This window comes from Eurosta solidaginis, chromosome 1 (assembly GCF_040869045.1).
Source record: "Eurosta solidaginis isolate ZX-2024a chromosome 1, ASM4086904v1, whole genome shotgun sequence".
Classification (NCBI taxonomy): domain Eukaryota; kingdom Metazoa; phylum Arthropoda; class Insecta; order Diptera; family Tephritidae; genus Eurosta; species Eurosta solidaginis.
Genome location: NC_090319.1, coordinates 348,320,213 through 348,343,597, shown reverse-complemented (window position 1 = coordinate 348,343,597; position 23,385 = coordinate 348,320,213). Strand labels below are relative to the sequence as shown.

Here is a 23,385-nt window from a genome sequence, read left to right as displayed (position 1 = left end):
AATTTAAAAATATGACTTAACTAATTTAAGTCGAGTTGGTGAAACCGGCCCTTAGTAAAGACGTCTTAGTTTTGATTTTTCATTTAATCTTGGAATTTTTTATTTTGTATAATAATAAAACAATTTTTTTTTTGGCAATAATGCAATAATGCAGCTTATCGACAATTAAGTTTATTAAGAATATTCTAGGTGCGTTCATATAACAGCGTGTGTAAATGGATATTTACACCTTATAAATTTATATGCTTTAATGAGTCCCCCCAAAGTAAATTTTTCGCTTCAAGTCGATCTGCGGTTTATGTCCTAGCTTAAAGTTGGCTGGACATATACGGAAAGTGTGCATTTACATTATATGGGTGCTGTTATATTCCAGAGAATGTATATGTATGCATGTACATATGTATGTAGATAAACGTATTATGGTTAACATAAGATACCGTAACGAATTCCGCTTATTCCAAATCTTCTGCTAACGTCTGAGTCGCTAAACTGTTGAATAAATAATTCCAATATTCAATAATGCAAAATGGTCTTTATTAGACTACTTTGGCAGTACTTCACAATTACACTTATACTTCACAACCAATAGCGTGCTTAAATCAAAACTGATTAGTCATGCCTCAGCTTACGCTGCTTTTATACTCTCGGTTTCCTCGTTCATCCATTTATCCTAAGGTGTAGTAATTTGGTGAACTTCATGCTTGGTTACCAGCCATATACATGCATTTTTGTAGTTTGTAGCCATATGCGTGTGTATATATGAGTATTACTTGTATGTGTGAGTATCTCTCCTCTTCCTTGTATGCATGTGTGTAAATGATGATTGATTTGTTTACGTACATACGAGTGGCTGCTTAGTATCGGTTTAGTGATGCTAGTATTGCTTAGTGATGCTAATATTCGTCACAATACTAATGTGAGCGAAATAAACTTATTATTGAGGTACTCTAATTAATAAACTAGATAAAAGTATGAATTGAACGAACTATGTAGAAGTGAACTAAGGAATCAAACTACCTTTACAAGAGGCGTATTCCGTTTTCTAAGAAATACAACCATAAAAAGTATAAGGCTGTCTTGATCCGCATTCCGTACAAAAGTCTCAAAGGTATCAGTCACAGGGCGTTTTTGTAACAAATCCTGAGGTGGGGCGTGTTTGAAAATTATTCTGAGACAAGGCGTTTTCGGACTGGCTGCCGAGATAGGGTGATATTTACTAATTTTACTATGATAATTTCTGGTTCGTCACTTTGCCAATAACCATCACATTATGTTTAAAAAAAAAAAATAATAATAATTCTCGCGATAAACTCCGAGGAGATTTGAGGCCGAGCTTCGCTTCCAATCTGCGTAGTGCTCCTTTCTTGTTTTTTTCTACAAATTGGCGGGACGGGACCCTTTATGTTTTATGCTGACTCCGTACGGCAACCGCAAGTCAGATGAATTTTCACTGAGAAGCTTTTCGTGGCAGAAATACACTCGGAGTGTTTGCCAAACCACTGCCAAGGGGCGATCTCGCTTAGAAAAATTTTTTGTATTGAAACAGCTTTATTCAAAATTTTCGATATTGCCTTGCACAGGACTTGAACCTAGGACCTTCAGTGTGGTAGTCGAAGAATCACACTACGGCGATCACTTTTAAGCTTATTAATATCAAATTGGTATTGTGACGAATATTACCATCTCAAAGGTTATTAAATAAAGGCACAACAACAGAAACATTAAGCAAGAAGCACAAACACATTAATCATCATTTACCCACATACATACAAGGCAACGAAGAGATAACTCACATCATAACTCACTCTCAGCAAAATGAAATGTCACTTTACTCTTTTTCTTCATTTTTTGTTGGAGAGCCGGGTACGCAAACAGAAAAACCTGCAAAATTTGCAAAATCAACAGAAAACTGTAATACCCGAACGAAGCTAATATGAGAGAATGTGGTGAGTTGAAATGTTCTTTGTATGCACTATAAATGTTGAAAATTTTCTGGGGTAGCATTAACTCTGTTAAGGCTTTACCATTTACATAGGCAACAAAAGAAAACGCTATTAGTTTAATTGTTGCCTTATAATTTTGGCACTTAATTATGAAGTTAAAAAAAGTACTGCCGCGGATTTAGAAAATCCTAGAATAATATAATCTGTCATCGCATTATTGGATAAATAAACGGCGGTGTTTGAAATTTTTACGCAATTTATATTCGAAGTTATTAACAAAATAATTATGTACTATCTGAGGCAGCTTTTGATATGATTTAACAGCAGAACTTTAAGATTCAAAAGCTACTGAAGATAAAAGGGGGACTCATTTAACCTTATCAATTCCTTATAAAGTGTGTAAACGTAGAAATTTATCTAGTGCGTGAATGAACTGTCAAATTTTGTATGAAAAATCATTTACACAATTTGTAAAAATTTACGCGCACATTTCATGGTGTAAACGTGGTAAACTCAAAGGAATGCAACGTTGCAAACGTAACAGCCGTAATTTTCATTCATCAAATTTCCAATCTCCAACATCAGCAAGTCATTTACAAGAATATCTTAGGGCCGATTTCACCAAATCGACTTAGGCTAAAACTTAGTTGCAGCTTAAGTTAGCCCAGATTTGAGTCCATGTTTTTTTCGGTTGCACCAACTTAGCTACTAAACTCATTTGACATACAAAAATCATATCAGCTGTTTTATAAATAGTAGTATTTTTGGCTACGGTTTTATTACACGCCACCCAGTGAATTTGAAATATTGTCAGTTACGGTTGTCAGTTGCTTATAATATCGGGGTTGCTATATTTGCATAATGAAATAAGTATAAATACTGCCATTTAATTCGACTCAAAATTTGTACTACAGCAACACTGTTGAAAGTCGAGAATAAGCCAGCTGACAGGTAGGCTAATTTGTGACTTAGTTAAACATTGGTGGTGAAACAGAAAAATTTAAAAATATGACTTAACTAATTTAAGTCGAGTTGGTGAAACCGGCCCTTAGTAAAGACGTCTTAGTTTTGATTTTTCATTTAATCTTGGAATTTTTTATTTTGTATAATAATAAAACAATTTTTTTTTTGGCAATAATGCAATAATGCAGCTTATCGACAATTAAGTTTATTAAGAATATTCTAGGTGCGTTCATATAACAGCGTGTGTAAATGGATATTTACACCTTATAAATTTATATGCTTTAATGAGTCCCCCCAAAGTAAATTTTTCGCTTCAAGTCGATCTGCGGTTTATGTCCTAGCTTAAAGTTGGCTGGACATATACGGAAAGTGTGCATTTACATTATATGGGTGCTGTTATATTCCAGAGAATGTATATGTATGCATGTACATATGTATGTAGATAAACGTATTATGGTTAACATAAGATACCGTAACGAATTCCGCTTATTCCAGATCTTCTGCTAACGTCTGAGTCGCTAAACTGTTGAATAAATAATTCCAATATTCAATAATGCAAAATGGTCTTTATTAGACTACTTTGGCAGTACTTCACAATTACACTTATACTTCACAACCAATAGCGTGCTTAAATCAAAACTGATTAGTCATGCCTCAGCTTACGCTGCTTTTATACTCTCGGTTTCCTCGTTCATCCATTTATCCTAAGGTGTAGTAATTTGGTGAACTTCATGCTTGGTTACCAGCCATATACATGCATTTTTGTAGTTTGTAGCCATATGCGTGTGTATATATGAGTATTACTTGTATGTGTGAGTATCTCTCCTCTTCCTTGTATGCATGTGTGTAAATGATGATTGATTTGTTTACGTACATACGAGTGGCTGCTTAGTATCGGTTTAGTGATGCTAGTATTGCTTAGTGATGCTAATATTCGTCACAATACTAATGTGAGCGAAATAAACTTATTATTGAGGTACTCTAATTAATAAACTAGATAAAAGTATGAATTGAACGAACTATGTAGAAGTGAACTAAGGAATCAAACTACCTTTACAAGAGGCGTATTCCGTTTTCTAAGAAATACAACCATAAAAAGTATAAGGCTGTCTTGATCCGCATTCCGTACAAAAGTCTCAAAGGTATCAGTCACAGGGCGTTTTTGTAACAAATCCTGAGGTGGGGCGTGTTTGAAAATTATTCTGAGACAAGGCGTTTTCGGACTGGCTGCCGAGATAGGGTGATATTTACTAATTTTACTATGATAATTTCTGGTTCGTCACTTTGCACATTATGTTTAAAAAAAAAAAAATAATAATAATTCTCGCGATAAACTCCGAGGAGATTTGAGGCCGAGCTTCGCTTCCAATCTGCGTAGTGCTCCTTTCTTGTTTTTTTCTACAAATTGGCGGGACGGGACCCTTTATGTTTTATGCTGACTCCGTACGGCAACCGCAAGTCAGATGAATTTTCACTGAGAAGCTTTTCGTGGCAGAAATACACTCGGAGTGTTTGCCAAACCACTGCCAAGGGGCGATCTCGCTTAGAAAAATTTTTTGTATTGAAACAGCTTTATTCAAAATTTTCGATATTGCCTTGCACAGGACTTGAACCTAGGACCTTCAGTGTGGTAGTCGAAGAATCACACCACGGCGATCACCTTTAAGCTTATTAATATCAAATTGGTATTGTGACGAATATTACCATCTCAAAGGTTATTAAATAAAGGCACAACAACAGAAACATTAAGCAAGAAGCACAAACACATTAATCATCATTTACCCACATACATACAAGGCAACGAAGAGATAACTCACATACAGATGTATTCAATTGATCTTATTTCCGGTGGCGTTATGTTACCCATCTAAATATTGTAACGAATTTTGGGAAATTCCTCTTATTCGTAACCTTCTGCTAACGTTCGAATGGCTAAACTGTTGAATAAATAACTTCAATATTCAATAATGCAAAATGGGCTTTATCAGACTGCTTTGAGAGTACTTCACAATAACAATTATACTACACATAGCGTGCTTAAATCAAACTGCGCTGCTTTTATACTCTCCGTTGCTTCATTCGCATATTTCTACTAAAGTCTAGACGTTTCGCCTTCTAGAACTGCTGTATCTCCTGCTTGGTAATTTCTATATACATTTATATTTGTTGTTTATGTCTATCTTATAGCCACATGCGGGTGTATGCGTGAGTACTACTTCGGCTGATGACTACATCTGTGTGTGAGTTATCTCTTCGTTGCCTTGTATGTATGTGTGTAAGTGATGATTTGATGTACACAAGAGTGGCATCTTGCTTTATTGTTGTTGTGCCTTTATTTACTTAGCATCAGCTTAGTGATGCTAATATTCGTCACAATATATATCTACATGCATACATAGATACTTTCACAACAAATAAATATTTATATTTGTTAAATAATTTCGAAGAAATCTACATTGATTATCACATGCGAAATAAATTGTTTCTATAACCAAATACATTTTTTGTTATAAAATTTAGAATGTAACCTCAGAAAATGTTTGATTTACGCTTTGTGGTTCAGTTTGTAGCTTCTAAAAAAGTTATACTATCATATGAAAACAAACCTTTTAGTTCTTGGGGTGAAGAAAATATGGTTATGATTTTGTTGATATCACAGAATATTGACTCCTTCAATCCATGTTTCAATTTTGTGCCCAAAAATGCTAAAAATTTGCTGAGGTTCTTTTTTTGGACTTTCGATGTATATAATTTCATTCAAACTGTACAGGAAAGCACAATGTACGCCTAAAAATGTTTTTTTTTTATTTCGTGGTGCTGTAATATGTACATAAATATATTATTATATATATTAATTTTTTTTTGTTTAGGCCGATACTAATGACATTTGTCAGAAATGAGAATTAAATATATAATTAGAAAGTCAACTAAAATCACAATTCGCAAATTTTGTCTGCATTTCATACATCTTTTTTAATGTGTATTCTTTATTCATATTTACATAAATACATACATATATAGTGCATATTTATGTAAGGTCATAATATGTATATATCTAGTTTAACTAACTTCCAAATGCATTTTGTGACATAGTACATGCACACCAACTCATGAGATTGTTAATAGAAATTACACTTTAAAGGTTATGTAAAAACGAAAATGAAAAAATACGTTATTTATTTATTCAAAAAAACTTTCATTATGCGATGGAGAAGTCTATAAATTTTTGATGTACTCATATACACTTGTGCTCATATCGAGCCCTGTGCGCAAAAAAGACGTAAGAGCCAAAATCAAAATTCTACAGCAGAAGGTTTTTTTAATTTTCTTTGCGGCGAGTTTAAATACTGACATATAATTTGGTACATAGCCTTTATTTAACTCACCCTATAAGATGCTATAAATTCTATTATTGTATTATAACATATCGCTAGTTTTTGGCGCATACGTCTTTTCTGCCATCAAAATACCAAGCTTCTGTTTAATAAATTGGCTGATACGTTAAAATTTTTCTTTTGGAAAAGTTTGATTTCCGCTCTTATTTTTATTGTTTAAAATTATGCTTCAATTTTTATTATGTAAACAAACTGAATAAATTGAAAAATTTTATTTTATTATTGAGAAATACTTATTTTCCATTTTTTTCGATTAAATAAAATAATTATATAACATAAATAACGTAAGGTTAATACTAGAAACTAATTTTAAAATGCTATTTTTCTAAAAAAATCTTCTTTGTCTGTCTCAGCAAGGCAATCCTTTACGCGCTCATCGTATTGCAAATATACATACTCGCTGTGAAATTTTTTAGGTATTGTATTATTAGGTATTGTATTAATTCTTTATTGAAATTTTCAACTTATTTTTGTACAGAGCTAGTAGTCCATTTCTTATTATATCCGTGTTCTCCCTAGATCGTGCAACCGAGTCCACATCATAATTTTGAATTTCAGAATCATCAAAGTATCCGTATTTTAGTTTCATAATTGGGTTATTTTTCTCAAATGATACCGAGCGCAAATTTTTAAAACGTATGTTTTTTTAAGTAGGAAAAAGGGCTTGTGAATAGCGTTTCCAATCTTTGAAGTCTGAATGATTCATTACAATAAGTTCGTAGTGTACTGGATTAGTTCTTGCGCCATGTATCATAGTGTACCATTCACTTGGAGCCCAAACCGTCCTATCTCGAACAAATGATTCGATGGTACTATGAATTGAGTCAACGGGCATCATAGTATGTATGTCCCGGTAATAAAAATGATATTCGTTCATTATTTATAAAATTTGCGTTTTCAAGAAAGCAAATCTCGATTGCGGTTTTGGCCTGCACAACTATCGCAGTAAAGACTTATAGAAGAAATGCGTCCTTTTTTCATTTACAAGTTTGAGGTAGTGATATATAATGGTTGAAATTTCGTTACATCCTCGTTTGCCATCATCTTCTCCCCACAAAAAGCAGTAACCATTTCGGGTTCCATTCTCATAAATACTTTCATTGTAATAAGCACATTTTCGCGAATAAAATAAAGTTACACTTTTGTCATGTGGCGTGTTTAAAACCTTTTGCAGGTCGAAGCTTGCACATACTCGAACTTGCATTACTTCGTTTCTGGTCCTCCAAAAAACTTCTTTACTTTTATTTTTGTCTAATGTAGGACGGATATGTTTCTGTTTGCTCTAAAGCCTGTCGCGCTTCACTATCCAAGTTGTTATAGTTTTCACAAGTAACGCATTCGTCTATTTTAGGCAAATGAAAACCGATATGAAAACGAGTTTTGAAAATGTTTCGAAAAACATACAAGGACACTTTAGCGGACTCTTTGTTGATACCTTTAAGATAATCAATATAACATCGATATACTCCTTTTATATTGTGGAATTCTTGTGAAAGATACAGCTTGTTGCTTTTGTTGCGACAACAATGTGAAGGAACTGCTGGCAAATGCTCAATAAAAGAGACAACAAGTGCTACGTTATCATCACATGTTTTGTTATTAGGCTTGAATTTATTAAAGGTAGGACTATAGGTTTTCAAGCAAGCTTTCTGATTCCTGGTGGATATTAGCATTTTTTGCGAAATATGAAGGGTGCTTAGCAAAAATTGTTGGCATACCTTTGACAAACATTATTGAAATTAATAATTTTGTGACTACCTCCCCTGTGCTTTTTACGTATTTACCCGTCATGCGCGAAAGCAACCAGTCCTTTTGTCTTATTTTGTTACCAATGCCCCAAAAGTGTTCGTTTATCGCTACGAACTTTTCACCACATGAGTAGGGACAATTTTTATGTGAAGATGGATTAGGCAGAACACTTGTGTCACGCTTTTTGACATTTTGCAGTCTTTTGGGTAATGTTTTAATCTTTTTGTAACCCCGTTTTCCAATGCACGTCTCGTCTTCCATATTGTCTACTGAAACGAGTTCCACAGACGATAATTCGGTTTCGCTATCACTATAAGGAACGATAGCTCCCATTTTACTAGTAATCTGAAAAGAAAATTATTTACATCTAATAATCGTGAAAATATAAAAAAATAGCACCCTACCTTCGGTTGCGAAGAATTCATTTTAAAGAAACCGTACTATATATCGTATTTATTTTAAAATTTTTATTTTATATAAGCGCATTTATCTTTACAAAAGTATTTTATTCGAACTACAAATATTGAATGAAAATTTGTTATAAATGGATATCAAAAATAACGCAAAAAGTATAAACACATGATAATAAAATATTTTAGCACTAAAGTAACACTTTGTATATAAAGTAACGTTACATGAAGAGCAAATGTATTGGTGTTTAATCGCTTGTACTCATTTATTTCAAAAAAGAAAAAAAGACGTATCAGCCACTTCGTGCTCAAGAAAAATGTAAACAAATAAAGCATATGCACTTACACCAAAATTGTTTTTGCTCTAAATTTATAACGGTACATGTCACAGCTATGAAACTTTGAGAAATGTGACATTTCCGTAAAAACCTAAAAATCGAAAAACATTGCTCTTACGTCTTTTTTGCGCACAGGGATCGATATAATAAAGTTACACTAAAATGCAAAAACATTACGTTGAAAAAAGGTTACTTTATTACTCAATTTGTACACAAAAATTTACACATTGCTACTGTTACTGCTACAACTACAATGGATTACATATTTAATGGCTTTTTTTTAAATTTTGAATGTTTAAAAGTATTGTATTAGTTTTAATTAATTTGATTAGTTCCTTACATCATAAGTTGTGCTCATGTACATAATTAAGTAACCACCAACGAAATACTTATGAAAGTCAAGCTATCTACTTTTTCACAAATGTTAGTCAATATTTTGTTGGGAATCCCTTATGGCGTATTACTTCAGAGACTCACATTGCTGTGGTGTAATTTTACCCACTATTCCCTTATAACCGCCCATAAAGAGGTCTTGTTTAAAGGTTTACACGCTATTCTCTTTATAATACCGCACATATTTTCTTGAGTGCTATTATTTATTGTAATTAACATTAATCCAGTCATTAACAACACCAGAGCAGTGTTTGTGGTCGTTATCCTGTTGAAATATCCAGGCTAGCTCTTCCTGCAAAATTTCTTTATATATAACACCTCTCATTGCCTTTGATCTGGACACCATAAATGATGAGCCAACATAAAAAAATGCTTGGCGCGATTCTTCTCCGAGGAGATTAAGGCCGAGCCTCTCATAATTTGCGTCGTGCTCCTTTCAATAGTCTCTACAAATTGGCGGGACGGGACCTACATGTTTTATGCCGACTCCGAACGGCGTCTGCAAGGAGGATTCCGCTGAGAAGCTTTTGATGGCAGAAATACACCCGGAGTGTTTGCCAAATCACTTCCGGGGGAACCCCGATTATAAAAAAATTGTTTCTAATTTAAAACCCCTTTTTTTTCTAAAATTGTATGTTAGTTTGCCCGGAAGTTGAATCCAAGAAGCCCAGTGTGGTAAACGGAGCACGCTACCACCATACCACGGCGGCTGCCAAAGCCATCATGCTTTATGGTTTTTTTTGTACTTCGGATTTAAATTTTGCAATCGTGGTCATCATACTTATGATCCCTCAAGAAATTAAAGCTTATTGTTAACAGTATTAACTTTGGTGCTATCTATATGCACTAACTTATAGAAGATTATACCAACCCTGAATTGCATCAAAACTGGAAATCAATTATGAGTTCAATAAGTATAATTTTTTTATATATGTGACCTGGAATCATAAAAGGGATCTATAATGCGAAAATACCGTTGTTCACTTTTTGAGTGATTCTTATAGGAAATTTAACGCTCTTTCCAATGGAACAACCCGCAGCTTTCTATCTTTCACAAATCGCATTTAAAGCCGAATTTAATTACAAAATTCGTTCACTACGGCCGGCCGCTACAAGGAGTCAAGCTAAACAAAAACTTTAAACGCGTTTTTCTCGAAAACTCGTTTTCGCACAATAGGTCCCATTCATGATTCCAGGTCACATACATACATATGTTGAGAACTGACTGAATTATTAAAATTTTAATGAAAACTAAATTTGAAAAAATTTGTATCAAAAGGAATATGAAATGTTTACCTGGTAAGCTTAGAATCAGGCTTTGCAGACTAATATGACTGCAACTTTTGTAGTAACCAAGTTTTGGATTTTAACACTTGGTAGCCTAATTGTGTGAGCACAAGGTTATATAAATATATATTTATAATTAAAGTTATACTTTTTTACAGATATTTTTTTACAACTCGACAAAGCAGTCAGACATGCTTATACATAATGTATGTATATGCACATTAGGGTGGAATGAATAAAATTTTTAGATAAGGGCGAAATTCATAGATTAAAGATGAATTATTTTCAGCTAGCTTTTTATCTAAAAATAAAAACTTGAATAAAAAAAACACACATAACGTGATTCAAGCAGAACACCTTTTTTTTGAAATATGTACCTATAAGTTATACATAAACTATCATTTTTTAACAAAATCCATGTATGCAGTGTGCTACCTCAACATAGCAAAATACAAAAAAAAAGCTTTTGAATTATATATTTTTTTTATCAGTTAGGAGTTTATTTCGTTAGCAAATTTTATTTTCGAACTTGCTTTCATTCCACCCTAATAAATTTAGGAATGCTATTAAAAAAGCAGTGTAAGGTAATAAATAATATTAAAAAAGTGCAATCAGTGAAAGTAAGTTAAAATAAATCGAGATGAATTTGTTTTAAATAATAGCGGGCATACGAAGTTTGTGCTAATTTGACACAATTTTGAATTTTTGTAAATTTTATTGTGCCTTTGTTTTTATTATGAATTTCAATAGTTAATAATATGGTTCTCTGACTAATTTCCGAACAAATTTTTGAAAATTACCTGCATGATTTGCTAATAATGTAGCTCAGCGCACAGTAGATGTAATTTTAAAATTTATTGAGGAGTGTTATGAAATCCAATTGATGTCGGAATAGTTAATAGTGGATTGTGAAATTTTTGCTCGGATGTTCAAATTAAATTTGAAGTTTATAAAGAAGTATAATTCAAACAGCAAACCAAAATGTTTTTATTCATTGCAGTAATGTTTATTGGTTTCGAATGCTATTCCGACATTAATTCTATTCTATGAGGCATCTGATTAACTGCATATCGCCTGCTGCGTGGGATATCACTATATCTCGGCTGCTTTTATTTAAAACGCCCTATATCAAAATGTGTTTAAAGAACGCCCTAGAATTTTATTGAATAACACCCTCTATTTCGAAATGAGAAACGTTCTGAGTAGTTTTTTGGCAGAATTTGTTGATGGGCGTTTTTGAAACAAATGCCGAGATAAAGTTTCCACCATCAAACAAACTCGTTTTCGAACTGGAAGCCCAAACAGGCGCGATTTTTTTGTAAAAACGAAAAAATTCATTTAATATGTCGTTATTAATTCTTATTATAATTATTATAAATATGTTTTAAGATAAATCGATTTCACAATCTTATTTTTTTAGTTTGATTTATCAATTCTTCCTATAGTTACATACATAGTTCTTCCAAAGTTTTCAAAAGTTTTATCACTTTTATATGTAATATTGAAATGATGGTGTTCCCATTGAAAAGTCATGAAACTTCACACAAAATTTTACGAAATCGAATTCGTCTTCTGTAAGTTGAAGTTTTAAGAAAAAAACAAAATATTTTTAAAACGCGTTTAGATACTAAATTTTTAAATGTCAGCTTTTGCGCAGATTTTGGTTTACTACGCTTTCTGTTGCCAATATATTTGATGTTAATATAAAGTTATTTTTAATTCTCCACTGTGCGGCCTGAGTGCGAGATGCTCATGCACATAACACACACATAAATAAGTTTTTTGAAACCGAAGATGGCAGATTTGTTTTAATTACTATGTAGGTATGTACATGCGAATTCGACATGGCGCTACAAAAATAAAAACGCAGAGGTACTACTTAGATAAGAAAAAGTCCATAAAACCTAGGTTCGAATAATAATTCGAAAACAATTTTCGAATCTAGTACTACTGTAGAATTTTAACTTAAATGTTAATTTTTATTATTATTTTATAATACATATATTTTGGCAGCTTTAACAATAAAAATTTACACAAATATACTTATAAGATAAATATAGTTTCAAATTTAATATAAAGGCCCAGTGAACCTTTTGCCAGTTAAATGCCAATTTAAATAAGTAAGAAAATTAAGTTAGACAAATGAAATTTTAGTAAACTACATGCATACATACAAACATACAGTGGAGTATAAAAAAAATACTAAAAAAATTAAATAATTTGCATGTAAAGTAAAAATTTGTCTCATGTACTATATTCAACTAAATGTGTATTGTAGAATGGTAAAAACACATACATACATACATTTACTAGTAAATAAGTAATAATGCAAAAAGTAAACATTTTATCATTAAAACCCGTACATACATATATCCATACATACAAACAAATAAAAAACGTTATAAGGTCGTACAAAAAGTTATAGAATCCTTCTTAGTGTTATGTTGATTTGACTGGTCCGTTTACAATACGCAAATACACATACATATATATATAATAAATATACATATTTTTTCTTAAATATGTATTTTTTATTGTAGTATTAGTAAATGATAAGCAATTTATAAGTATTACAATATTTGATTTTACGAAATTAAAATTTTTATATATTTAGCCACTTTGAAATACTATAAATTATTGTACTGTATTGTGTGTATAACTATAAATAAAAATACAACACCACAAGCAGGTATAGGTAATATTTAAAGCAGCCACATACATATGTACGTCGTGGACAGTGAAAAAATGGGGTATACTTTAAATAGCAGTGTTTCTAAGTTATGTTAAACTATTTTATTTTTATACATTTTGTATTAAAAATGCAGTTCGATTCCTAACAAATGCCACAAACAAACAGTTTTAGACTGTTGATTGATACCCACTTTTGAATAAGCTTGCAATTATTCTAAAGTTATAAGGAAACTCAAAAAAAATTCATGATAATGCTCCCTATATTGCATATAGTAAAAAGTTGTGAACCCGTAATACGACTGCTGAGTGGAATATCGCCCGATTTCGTATGCCCTTTCGAAAGCACTCTATTTCAGAGAACGTTTGAATAACGTCCTATTTTAGAATTTGTTTCAAAACGCCTAATCTCAAAATTTGATTGAAGAATGGCCTATCTCAGAGTCGAATATACACTCAGCTAGAGCTAGATTCGATTCGATTTTTTGGAGAATCGATTTTTTCCATTCGATTCTCAAAAAAAAAAATCATTCTAATCGAATAAATAGAGCTGAACATAGTTGATTGCTGCTCCATTGTTTGCCAAGGTTGTACCGCTAAAAAAGCTCGGCAGTTTCTTTATCGTTTCGTTGACTGAGGCTCTTTGGCAACATCATCGGAGTGAGATTGATAGCGTATTCGATACCTAAATATCATGCTTTCTGTGTTTTTTCCAAATATTCCAATCTTGTGCGCCGACATTTCTTCAGTTAGTTCTGCCTTCTCGGAATTGTTAGCTTAGAAATCAGAAGGAAAACAACATTTCTATTAATCTCTCATCATAGCTTCTGAAAAAACGAAAACGGCGACCTTGTAACTGATGTACAGAAAATGCTTAAATTCTAAATGGAGACAGGGATGTAACGCCCAGGGATGATGAAACCAATTCTGCAATCGATGATGATGGAATTAATGTGCCCCCACCCTATTATTACGAAGTCAAGCAAGCAATAACCAGATTAAACAAACAACAAGGCCGCATGCGCTGATAAATTGCCTGCGGATGCTATGCAAAATATGGTCGAGCGAGTGCATGTCTGACGATTGGAATCTAAGTGTTCTTTGCCAAGTCAACAAGAAGGGGGATCCTGCAAACTGCGCCAACTATCGCTAAATCAGCCTTCTTCATATCTTAATAAAGTACTGCTACTGGAACTGGATGTCGGAAATATTGAACGTAATGGTGTCACACTACCGACTGTCAATCACCCAAAGATCTTAGGAGTAACGTCCGATAATACTCTAACCTTCAAGGCTCATGCCACCGAAATTATATCTTAAGTACAGTCCCAACAAAATCCTCAAGTCGCTTGCCGGCAGCACCTGGGGAAAAGATAAAGAAACGTTGCACCAGTTTGGTCGCCTTATCTTAAAAATACACACTGGAAAAGGCTGCAGGCCTGTCAAAATTCTGCAATCAGAACTACCAGCGGATGTCTCCTTATGACCCCCGAACACCACCTACTTATTGAGGCCGAAGGGCTCAATATTAAAAAGCACAACGAAATGCTGAACAGACAGTGTATGTAAATTGTCACAAACCAGGACATCCTAGTAAACAACTGCTTGATCTAGCAACGCCTCCACAGGGATTAAGGGAACATCTCCATAAGCATTATGACGAGATGCGGCACCTGCCAACACAACCTTTTGATCCAGACAAGCATAAACAGGCCCTCAGGAAAATCCACCCGGGAAAAAGACAAAGCAACGTTGCTAACGGCCACCGTGGTGTGATGGTAGCGTGCTCCGCCTATCACACCGTATGCCCTGGGTTCAACTCCCGGGCAAAGCAACATCAAAATTTTAGAAATAAGATTTTTCAATTAGAATAAAATTTTTCTAAGCGGGGTCGCCCCTCGGCAGTGTCTGGCAAGCGCTCCGATTGTATTTCTGCCATGAAAAGCTCTCAGTGAAAACTCATCTGCCTTGCAGATGCCGTTCGGAGTCGGCATAAAACATGTAGGTCCTGTCCGGCCAATTTGTAGGGAAAAATCAAGAGGAGCACGACGCAAATTGGAAGAGAAGCTCGGCCTTAGATCTCTTCGGAGGTTATCGCGCCTTACATTTATTTTTATTTATTTTTAGCGTTGCTAACGACGTACAAAGCAATTGGCAGGCCGCTCATGAGCTACGCGTCACCAGTTTGGTCGTCTGATCTTAAAAATACACTGGAAAAGGCTACAGGCCTTTCAAAATTCTGCAATCAGAACTACCACCGCATGTCTCCTTATAACCCCCCGAACACCACCTACTTATTGAGACCAAAGAGCTCAATATTAAAGAGAATAAAGAAATGCTGAACAGTCAGTTTCTGCTAAATTGTCACCAACCAGGTCATCCTAGCAAACAACCGCTTGATCTAGCACCGCATCCACGGGCATTAAGTGAACATCTCCATAAGCATTGTGACGAGATCCGTCACCTACTAGCACAGCCGTTCGATCCAGACAAGCATAAACAGGCCTTAAGCAAAATCGACACAGAATCGGTAAACGCTTTTGTCGGTGCGGAGAGTCGGAAATAATAACAACGGTACTATTAAATTTTTAAAAAGCCATATCTGCTTGAAGTAAATGTGAAAAAAAAATCTCCCCTGTACAATTTTAAATTTGTTGATGGGCGGCCCTCACTCCGCTGAAAGGACCAGGGGGAAAACGATTAAATATCCCTTGGTGAGACCAATTGGCGCCAATTAACCCAACGAAGAACCGAATGTTGCGCCTTGTTGGACGGCCATAACCGTTTAGGGCGTTTTCACCATCTCCAGTTAAGTTAGATTTTACCTGGCGGATATTTTTTTTTTTTGTGCTCTGAAGCTGTTATACCAGCTGATTATGGCAGAGTAGAAATGATACTCCAAACGCCAGGTTATTCTTGTGTGTTTAAACGCTGTCATTTACAAAATGTGGACGACGAATGACAGCTGGATACGCTGTCGTGTACTGACTGCCTCCACAGTGTTGTATCAAGTTAATGATACTCGTTCTCGTTGTCTTCTATAAATATTACCTGATACGGGTGGTAGGCTCACATATTTAATACAGATAAGAAAGTTAACAAAGATAAAGTTGTGTATCTTACTAATTACATAAAGGCTATAATTATTATTCTTTTCTTATTTTTATTTTTTTATTTATGTTTTTTTTTTGACCCAAAATTACCCAAACATTTTTCAACAATAAATCTGATTTCTCTTATTATTATTATTATCTTAAACTACTAAATTAGTTTACTAATGTACATTTTTTATACTAACGTTCATATGTTTACAGATAACATATTGATATTGTATCTTATAACATCTTATTTTTATATTATTTTTTTTTTCCTTTTAATATTTTCTCTTCATTTCAAATTATATATTTTAAAAGTGTCTTAGCTAGATTTGTACTGTGTAAAAACTGAACTATTTCTTCATAGTAAACAAAATTTTTAGATAAGAGATCATTTAAGTTGTTAAATTTTCTAAAAATGATATGGTTCCTTGAAGCATTGTATCTACTGCATTCAAAGATTAAATGTTGTGGTGTTTCTGGGACTTGGCAGCTGACGCAAAGGCCTGAGATATTATCCCTAAACTTCTGTAAGTATGTCTTTCCGTATGTAAATCCCACTACAAGTCTATTAATTAATTTTGTGTCGTACGGATTCAGATTGTTCTTGTACTTACACCAGGGTTTTATTTCTTTCTGAGCAAAATTTTCTACTAGATTTTTGTCCATTTTAGGACAGTTTACTTTAATTTCTTCAATGGTTCTTTTCCAAAGTTCCTTACTAATTTGTATCAATGCCTCACTTGGCGATAAGTCTACGCACAAGGGTTGTCCTAACCCGGCAGCTGTTTTAGCAGCTTCATCTGCTTTTTCATTAAAATAGATACCTATGTAACTGGGTACCCATATTATTTTTACTACTTCTATTCCTGATGTACATACATAGCTGCTTGTGTATTTCAGAAATCTTATAGTTGGTTGTTTTTTCGCAATTAAGATTTTGAATGGCTCCTAAACTATCCGTGAATATTGCTAATCTCATGCGTTTATATTTTACCGCTAGTATAACCGCTTCCAGTAACGCAACAAGCTCTCCAAATGTTGACGAAACTACCTCATTAATATTGAACAAATAAGAAACGTTGCTCTCTATATCGTACACCGCACATCCTGTTCTACTATCACTAACTGATGCATCCGTGGCTAGCACAAAAAAGTTTTGCTTTTAAGATTTTCCAGTTTGTCATAGTACAACGCCTTTAGTTGCTCTTTAGAGTATTCTCTCTTGGATTTTGTTAGCTTGGATTCAGTTAATTCTAGATTACTGTATTTGAAAAAATCTATATCCGTATTAATCCTATCCAGAATGTGTTTGAATTGCATATATGCATATCCATAACTAGATTTTATCACACAATTTCTTTCTAATGACCTTTTGATGTCTGGGTTTAATATCCATTGTTTTGTCAGTTCTTTTGTGGTTAGCCATAAGGCTCTGGATAACGGTGGTAGTTCACAAGCGATTGCATATCTGGCATAAGTCGGTGTGTTGGGAGGAACTCCCAGACACCTTCTCAGCGATTCATTAAGCGATGTGATTATTTTCTTACCATGTCCTTTGGGTGCATTTGCAAAGGTGGTGTTTGCATATTCAGCCTTAGCTCTCACATATGTTTTAAACTAATTTAATGCATTTTTTGGAGCCAGCCCTGCCTTTATCGTCGTCAGTCTACTGATGAGGTTTCTAGCCTTCACTGTTTTATTTTTAATATTCTGAATATGATCTCTGACTGTAGAGTTGGCACTAACAATCCTGTCCAGCCATTTAACTTTATCCAGCTGTTGAATTACATCCCCACCTATACGCAAATCAAAATTTTTCTTAGCAGTGCTTAAATACATGAAATTAGTTTTATGTGTATTAAAGTTTAGATGTATCTCGCTACAGCTCTGTTTTAACAACAAAAGTTTCGATTTTAGAATTGACAGTGCTTTCTCTTCAGATTTTGCATGACATATAATTGCTATATCATCAGCATATTGAAATATTTGTGTGGTTTGATCATTTATTTCATGCAATCTTGCCGTATACAGATTGAATAGCATAGGTGAAAGGCAGCTTCCTTGGGGTAGACCATTTTTGACATGAATATCATGTTTTCATAATGTGAGGGTTCTACTGGAGAAAAGATTGAATACCCAATTGGCTATACTAATATGAACGTTGAATTTTACTAAAATATCATTCAGAATTTTTAAGTCAACGCAATTATATGCATTAGAAACGTCCATAATGCATATGAAGACCTTTTCTTTGCTGGATTTTAATTCTGCAATGTAATGTAACGCCTCATTCAGACACATAGTGGCAGAACGGTTTTTCCTGTATGCAAAGCTTTTAGGGGGAATTATTTTATTTTTTTCCACAAACTTTGTTAGCTCCTCTTTTACCAGCATATTTAGGCTTTTCACAACCACTGACAATAAAGATATCGGTCTATAATTTTGGAAGTCATCTAAATCCTTTCCAGCCTTAGGAATGGGAATAATTTTTATTTGCCTCCATTCAGGTCTAACAATGTTATTCCTAAAATGGTCTACAAGTGACTGAAATAGTCCTTCCTTTGTTTTAATTGGTAAGTTTTTAAGCATATCAAATGTAATTCTATCACTACCACCAGCAGTGGACTTCTTTTTGCTCAGTAAGGATATAAAAATTTCAAAATCAAAATCTACTTGATCATTTGTCGCACCAACATCTTCCATACTCGGCGATGCATTATCCACTGTTCCTTGTTCAACTTGTTCTGCTAACATTTTAAGATAATTTTCATTATCTTCTGTAGCCCATAGATTTTTCCCCGTGTCATTTGAGTTATGCATACTATTAATGAAACGCCATACATCCTTAGCATTCGAATTACGATTAATTTCTTCAATTTTGTCTTGAAAGTGTTCCTTTGTCGCCTTTTTGACCGTTTTCTTCCAACTCTTTACTTCATTTAATGCCTCTTCTAAGTGTCGTACATTCCCTGTGCTCCTTGATTTTTTTCTTTTCGCTGCCAACACCCTATATTGCCTTTCAATGTCCCTGTTCCACCAAGCTTTGGGCGTGTATCCTTTTTTGTTCAAGTCAAAGGTGGCATTTTTCCTTGCTCTAGCAATGTTTTTATCCAGGTCTTCCAAATTACTAAAATTAACAGTACCTAACTCTTCTTTCAGTTTCTTTTTTGATATGAAGAAATTCGGTCGCTTACTATTCTGTAGTTCTATGATTATAGGCCTATGATTGCTACCTCCCAAAAAGGCATGGCTGCATTTGAAGCTGGGCAACAATACCATATTTGTAAAAGCTAAATCCAGTATAGAGTCACTGTTATGCGATACGCTATGAAATGTAGTAGAACCATCATTAATACACCTGAACCTTGCATTTTCAATAATTCTGCCTAATTCCTTGCCTTTAGTGGTGCTAACCACATCCCCCCACGCACACGATCGTGCATTAAAGTCACCAAGAAATAGAACATTGTCAAATTTTTGAAGATATGATACAACACGGGTTACTTCTGCTTCAAATCTTTGATTGCTTACATTTGGTGGAAAATATACCGAACAAATTGTTAAGTTATTTTCTAAATTTGTCGTCCTCGCTATTAGGATATCCTGTCTTGTCTGATATTTCATTTTTGTAAATTTTATTTCTTTTTTGAAGCCGATGGCTACCCCTCCGTAACCATCTGCCCTTATTTTTTTCAGCATATTAAATCCAATTAAATTATGATTGCTCATCTTGATATCGTGCGAATATATTTCTTGAAGGCAAACTATGTCTATCTGATATAATTGATTGAAAATGTTTAAGTGACTTTTGTTGAGCTTAAGGCTTTGCACATTATATTGGAGCACTTTTATTGAGGTCATAGTCATGATCGTGATTTTGCAACGTTCTTAGCCTGTTGCTAACATTGTCTTGGCATAAATTACATATTAACTGTACTATCGGTTCTTTATTATCTATTTGAAATTTTTCAATTAATAGTGACAAAAGTTTTTCGATTTCCGATACTCTAGACCAGCTCGGTTTTGAATAACACGGTTCCTCCTGTTTCTTAACTTTTTGGTGAACTTGTTTCTCCTGTTTTATTTTTTGTCCACTTATTACCACACTACTGTATGATCTTGGGACAAGCCGTTTATTTACCACCTTATCATTGTTAATTCTTTGCACATTATTGCCTTTCAAGGCTGGAAAACTTTCATCACTTTCTTCTAATAGTCTAAATCTGTTATTGTAGTTGATCGTACTATGATATGTCTCAATCGCCTCAACCTTGGACATTTTCTTGATCGTCAATATTTCTAACACCTGCTTTTCTTTTTCCCATTTCGGACAAATATTTCTATTCAGTGCACAGTGATTACCACTGCCACACAAAATACACTTGTTTGGTTCCTTACACTCCTTTCCGCAACCTTCCTCTACCACATAGAATACATCTATTCTTGGCCCTGCATCCCATTCTGGTGTGTCCCAATCTCCCACAATTGTAGCAATGTCTAATTCTAGGTATATAATGTACCACTTTAAATTTAACATGAAATATGTCAATAGCCTCTGGTAACTCCTTTCCGTCAAACGCAACTTTCACAGTATACGTAGGCATGAAATTTTCTTTATTATTAGGGTCCCTTTTAGTAATACGCATCACCGACATTACCTTACACTCACTTATAATATTTTCTTTTAACTCCTCATCAGTGAACGAAAGTGGTATATTTCTAACAACACCTATTGTTTCAACAAAATTCTTTGGAATATAAGATCTCAAATTGGCATTCATTAATTCTTCATTGAGCACACACGCATTTGCATACTCATAAGTTTCAAAAAAAAATTTATAAAGCGATTTGCCGATCGATTTTATAGTTTTAATTCCTGGAATTTTAAAGCGTCTTATTTTTTCCCACAAAAACAATCCGTTTCTCATTTTGTCATTATTGATGAAACTACACTCTGACGTGTCCATTAACACACAGAAATCACCGCCATGATTCTTTCTGTATATTTCCGTATTTCTTTTTTTAATCTGGGTACTATCCCTTTCTTTATTTTCACAATCCACTTCCTGTCCTTTTGCAACAATATCTGCCTGAGCACTTATAGCTTCCTTACTTGTTACTTGAGATTGAGCAACACCCTGATATTGGCTCATGTTTGTCTTTTCCACTGAATTTTCCTCTTTTTCTTTGTCATTGGTATCATTCGCACTGTCACCTACTGTAGCTTCTTTGAATTCGTTCATTTTCTTCATTTTTGCTAATTCCTCATTTTCTGCCGCCATCTTGGCAAACGTGCCTTTTGGCACTATCATGCCTTGTAGCGGAATATAATTCCCGTTACTATTTTCCGTCTTGATTTTTTTAGATCTTTCTTCTCGTTCTCTTTTAAGTCTTTGACTCTCAGTCAACTCTAATTCATTCTTTTTGTTTTGTCTTTTCCTATAACTTGTCCTTTTATTAACATTTCTGTAATCTAACCATCCTAAGTCCATGTCCGAGTCCGTGTCCATTCTTGTCCTGTCCTCATCATCTCCATCCCCTACAACCGACGCCGCCACGCCGGCCATCTTTCAACACCAACAACAGCCAATGCTCCAAAAAACGTACCCAACGTAACAGCAAAAAGTATTATCCAAAGAGGTTTTACGTCTGGCCAAAACACTCACAATTTCACAATATTTCAATGTTCTTTTTCCTTATTTAAAACACAACTTTCACAATTTTTAAGTCCTACCACCTCTTTCCTTTTTTTTTTAATAATTTTTTTTTCCTCATTCACCCGTTTTCCGAATTCCGTCCGTATCATCCAAAAATCAGCATAGAAGTGCCTAGCGGATAGCAATCTATCAGATAGTTTTATTTGACATTTTAGTTTTCACAAATACAGGGTGATCAACCCCGGTTAAGTCGATAGTTGTGAATATTTTGTAAACAAAATCAGAAAAATCTATCGTGAATGCATGAAAACTAGTAAAACAACTGATTTTTGTTTACACTTCTTCCTTGCACTTAACCATGGCCCAATTATATGGTTGGCTCATCTCATCAGCTGATTTAATTTATTTCATTGCATGGTCGATGGGATTGTCAAAAGGAGATAGCAAACTCAAAGTGAAACCAACACATTGGCAAGATTTTCTTACAACATACAAAAACTGCTAAGTTTTATGTTTCCATTCAATACCATTCGAACCAACACCAACACGCAGATTTTGACAATCTGAACTAACTTATTTTGTTTTTGTACAGATGAGCCAACCATATAATTGAACCATGCACTTAACTGAGACGCGAAGCTTTAAGGGCCAATTAATGGTGACTTATAACCATAAAGCCATAACCAGATAAAACAGCTGATCGAACCTACCTTATGGAAATCAATGTAATCGATTAATGGTGCCTTACCATAACGCTGACGCCATAACCATACCATAGCCAACCAATTGGTTTTTCGCCATAACCATAACCTAAAAATATTTGAGTTGGTGAATTTAATAACTTTTTGTAGATTTTATACGTTGTTTTGGATACGTTATTACTAAGAGACTAATTTTTTGTAGAATATGTTTGTAATTTCTTGCGTTTTCTTCATTTTTACGAAATTTTCACGATTTTTAGGTTAAATGTCCATTATTCATACTTGACTTGACTTGGCGTAAACTTGGCAACTTAGCCACAATTATACTCCAATTAGCGCATACAACCTGGCATCATAATCAGCTTTGAAAGTTATAAATTTCAATTTGTATGACAAAATGTCAAAATGAAATGGAAAGAAACAAATGGCATCTCAAAATGTAAACGTCACTTAGAGCTTACATAGAAAATCAAAATACAACAGACTTCTAAGTCAAGTTAAGTGTTGCCATGTTCTGAGTAATCAGTAACATGCAATGTTCATTTAACAGAACTGTAAGTGACAGTTCTCAAGTAAAGTGAAGTCTATGCTAAGTATGAGTAATGGCCCTTAAGGCACCATTAATCGATCACATCTGAGATGGTTATGGTTATGGCTATGGTTACGACTATGGCGTTAGGATTAAGGAAGTTTAATTAGCCCTTTAGTTAGCATGGTGAAAAGAAAAAATGTAGATAACTTAAAGATAAGCTACTAACTGAAT

At 34.0% G+C, this 23,385-nt stretch overlaps 1 protein-coding gene across 1 annotated transcript in view; it reads left to right on the top strand.

Moving 5' to 3' along the window:
- FBXO11 (F-box protein 11) overlaps positions 1-14,318 on the top strand; it is a 36,970-nt gene extending 22,652 nt beyond the window's left edge. The window contains exon 11 of the transcript XR_010949092.1: positions 5,777-14,318. The gene's annotated coding sequence lies outside the window, so the exon portion shown is untranslated. The remainder of the gene's footprint in view (positions 1-5,776) is intronic.
- The last annotated feature ends 9,067 nt before the right edge of the window (positions 14,319-23,385 follow it).